Genomic DNA, 4,869 nt, shown 5'->3' on the forward strand with positions numbered 1-4,869 from the left:
AGCCACTGTTTTGCTATTTTGGTGGTTGATTAGCGTGCGGGCTACTTGATGGTGGCCGATGAGTATGTGGGCCACCTGGCATTGGTCGTTCTGGTGGTTCGTCGTTACGTCATCAACATTTTGCTGATTCGCTTCATGCGCTTGTCGGCGTCAGATGATCCTCTTTGACTTGGACAATCCCCATCGACTTGGATAATGGTGTTCATCGCCTTTTCTTTGTCTCGAGCTGTATGCGGATACTTATAGGTAATTTTAGACGCCTACATATACCCCCTCTAAAGTATTTTAGACTCATTCTTTTATAGAGGAGTCTGGAATGCTTTGGATATGATAGCCCCCACCTTCAGTCGGTGTCAAAGGACCTGTAGCTGGCTTCAATTCTGAACTTCTTCAGCCTTCAGTCTATTCAGTATTTTATCGAATAGATAAAGTTCTTCCGGCGCTGCATTTATCGTCTGACCATTGTCAAAATCTTGAACTAAAGTTGATGCGTAAGTTTCTGAACTTAGCTCTTGTCATTGAGTTGACTTTGAACTGATTATCTTCATTATAAATTCATATATGAATGTGATTGTACTCTTGAAATCATCCTCTAACCCGGAATCTTTCCTTAGCCTTATTTTGGTGAAATCATCGATGCGTTGACCGGCATCGACCTTTACGATGACCGGTATTAACCTTTGATGTAACACGTTGACCGGTGTTAACACAGTTTATACTCATATATTTGCTGGAGTTTACATGGTTTAAGCTCTTAAGGCATTAGAGCATGGCGGTCCCAAATGTTAGGGATGAAGGACCAACTGTTAAAGCTGATTCATCTGCATGTATAAATGTTGTCGGATCCTCAAGTTATGAGACCAACTAATAGAGCTGGTGCGTCAATGACTCTCATATTTATAGGATTTTTGGTAAACTCTTAGCCATCAACGGGTTTGATGAGTATTTACCGACTACCGTTTGAGTCTGGCTAGCATGAGGATTGTTTAAGTCTGTTCCGCATGTAATGTTATGCTAAGAGAGTTAACTCCCTTAGTGCTACGATATTGAATATGTAGACTTCGTCTTTCTCATGGGAATAGACTACCCGGTGACGTGTGTTAGACGTAGACTTAGGATTTTTGGTAAACCCTCAGCCTTCAATGGATTTGACGTGCCTTTACCGACTACCGTTCGAGTCAGGCTAGCATGTAGATTGTTTAAGTTCGTTCTGCATGTAACGTTGTGCTAAGAGAGTTAACTCTCTTAGTGCTACGATATTGAATACATAGACTTTGTCTTTCTTATGGGAATAGACTACCCGGCAACACGTGTTAGGCGCTGATTCATCCTTACTTAGGATTCAGGATAAAAGTCCCCAGACTCGGATTCTAGTGTCTTCTTCAATCGGTGAAAGACTAAACTGGCAACGCATGTTAGGCATAGGTATATCTCTATTTAGGAGTCGAGATAAAGTTCCCCGCGTGTGTAAGGCACGGATTTTGGCGTTATGAATAACAACCTGCCACAATGTTGAATATGTAAGCTTTAGTCCTTTTTACGGCAAAAGACTAACCGGCAACGCGTGTTCGGCGCTGACTTATCCCTACTTAGGCTTCAGGATAAAAGTCACCAGACTCGGATTCTGGTGTCTTTTTCAATCGGTGAAAGACTAAACCAGCAACGCGTGTTAGGCGCATGCTTATCTCTATTTAGGATTCAGGATAAAATTCCCCGTAGGTGTGAGGCACGGATTTTGGCGTTATTAATAACGGCCTGCTAGAATATCGAATATGTGGGCTTTTATCTTTTTATGGTTAAGGATTAACCGGCAACGCGTGTTAGGTGCTGACTTATCCTTACTTAGGCTTCGGAACAAAATTCCCCAGACTTGGATTCTGGTGTCTTTTTCACTCGACGAAAGACTAAACCGATAATGCGTGTTAGGTGTTGATTTATCCCTACTTAGGATTCAAGATAAAATTCCATATGCGTGTGAAGCATGGATTTTAGAGTTGAAGGATGGTGTCTTCTCTTGGGATAAAGATGAACCCGATACTGGAAAGGAAGAATTTTATGTTCTATCTCCAGTTACAAAGGAAACTCAAAGTAGGATTTTCACTTCAAGAATCCGGGAAGGTAAAACTAAGAGTAGGATCTCCACTCCGAGAATCGAAAAGATTCGGATAATCCTAACTGTCGGAAGGTTTAATTACCGAACTAAAGATGAATTTTTCATTTATCGAGAGTGAATTTTGGTTTTGGTCCTAACTGTAGGAAGGTTTGACCAAGCGGGAGTTTGAAGTAACCCTAACTGTAGGAAGGTTTGATCACTCGATTTAAAAGTGGATTTTTCATTCATGGAAGGAATCGAGAGAGGATTTTGGTTTTGGTCCTAACTGTAGGAAGGTTTGACCAAATGGGAGGTTTGAGACGATCCTAACTGTAGGAAAGTTTGATCGCTTGATTTGTGGACCTTTCGTTCATTGGAGGGAATCAAGAGGGGATTTTGGTTTTAGCCCTAACTGTATGAAGGTTTGACCAAATGGGAGGTTTGAGACGATCCTAACTATAGGAAAGTTTGATCGCTTGATTCGTGGACCTCTCGTTCATTGGAGGAATCGAGAGGGGATTTTGGTTGTGGTCCTAAATATAGGAAGGTTTGACCAAGTGAACAGTGAGAGTGGGAGTATAAATTACAGTGGGAGTGCTGATTCGTAAAAATCACTCAAAAGGGGTTCCTAGTGTTAAGTAACAAATACTTAACACAGAGGGGTTTGACAATTGTTAATAATCAGGAGATTAAAATTCCGAATACTATGTCCAGACTCTAACAATGAGAGTGTTGAGTGCACAGACGTAGCGGGGGTTTGAGTAGGAGTTTCTTATTCATCACCTTCTTGTAGTGACCGGGTTATCCCTAATAATACACTATATAGAATTCTTTCGGGAACTTCCCGTTACATGAATCATCCATGCCCAGCTTTCTTTGTGAAACCGAATCTAACATTGTACTTAGTTGGATGATCGGGTTATCCTTAAGAATACTAGGCATGGCACTCTCCAGAAACTTCCCGTGAAAGAAAGAAAACAGTTTAGACTCATATACCTGTTAGAGTATTGAGAAGCAGTTTATACTCGTATACTCTTCGGAGTGTCAGAAGGAGCAGTTTATACTCTTATACTTGTCGGAGTCTTCATTCGGCTTAATTTAGCGTTATGACGCCAGCTTCAACTAATGTTTGGATGCTATTTTGAGAGTAAAGCAAGCCTTGGTAGGATAAAGGATCCTCATGTGGTATGCACAGTACTTTAGATCCGTAGTATTGTCAGCTTCCTCTTGATTTGCAATAGGTGGTAGCTTGATCTTGTTGTTCTCAAGGAGAGATTCAAAAATGGCTGGAATGTCTTCGTCCTTAAAGGAGTACTCTTTTTGGAGTTTCGGATCCGAAGTCTTTTGCTATCTCCGGGATTGCTATTGTGATGTCTGATTAGCATCAACAGCAGCTGCAGGGGCCTTCCCTTTACCACGGGAGACGAAGCTTGAATTTGGAGGGTTAGCCATCGGTTGGATTCTCTCGGCTTTCTTCCTTCTGAGGAAGCGTTCGGCCTGCTCTCCGTGAACTTTCAACTCTTTCCAGGTGTCGGACGGTGCTACCCCCATAACTTCCAACACGTCCAAAGAGAGGTTGTTGTGACAGGTTTGGAGGATGAAGTCCTCTGTGATCGGATCTCGGCAATTCATCGCCTTATTCCAGAAGCGCTTGACAAAGTCATCAACCGTCTCGTCATATTCTAGTTTCTCATCGAAGAGTGTCCTGATTAACACCTTGGCGTCATCATCAAAAAAGTGAGCGAGGAATATGTTCTCCAGGTCGTCCCAGCTATTGATGCTTCCAGACTTGAGACGGCGGTACCAATCGAAGGCGGGCCCACGAAGGGTGCTAACGAATAACCTAACCATCAATGCTTCATCGCTAGAGATTATGCCCAAGTGGGACTTGAAGTAGATCAGGTGCTGAGTGGGCGAGCTCTTCCCATCAAACGGCGTGAAGTTAATTAGGTTAAACTTCGTCGGATACGGGATCGACTCCCACTCTTTTAGGTAAGAACACAGAATACCAGTCTTCTTTACCTCTCGAGCAGAGATCAGAGTATTAATTTTTTTCTCAAGATTTTTCATCTTCTCATCCTCGTCTGTATCATGCTTTGGACGATTTCTAAGAGGAGCAACGTGGCCACCCCCGGTATTGTCATCTTCGGTGGGATCACCCCAAGCGTCATTACCTTTAGTGGGGCCACCCCTAACGTTTTGATCAACAGGAGGGTTATCTGCATCAAGGTGTTTGTCCATGTCTGAATCGACACCTATCTGGTAGGTATTATTGTGATGACTAGATTCACCAATTTGATTAGACAATGCCCGAATCTGTTGGTCATGCTCTTCCCTTATCTGTTCCATAGACATTTCCATTTCGATTTTGAATACTTTTTTCTGATTGGCTAGAGCATCCTTAACCATTTTGGCTACTTCCTCAGTGTTAATCATAAACACTTCGTGGGATTGTCCTGGACTAGATATCGTTTTGTCAGAAGCGACTGCAGTGTTGGCATCTGACGTTTCATCATCCGAGGATAATCCCCTCTGTATTCTCTGATAATCCCTACATCTAGTAGTCCCTGCGCGTAGTCGAGTTATACGATGTGATACGATCGGGTCAGAACTAGAAGGTCAAACCGACTTTCCCTTATCAGCTATGTTAATTATGACTTCTGAAAGTTCGTCATCTTGAACAGCTGATTGTTTCTTACGGAGACGCTTTGGTTTGGACTTAGCCTTTCCGTTAGAGATTCTCTCGAATACCGAGGCCCTCTGTGAAGCGGTCTTGG

This window comes from Asparagus officinalis, chromosome 4 (genome assembly GCF_001876935.1).
Source record: "Asparagus officinalis chromosome 4, Aspof.V1, whole genome shotgun sequence".
NCBI lineage: Eukaryota > Viridiplantae > Streptophyta > Magnoliopsida > Asparagales > Asparagaceae > Asparagus > Asparagus officinalis.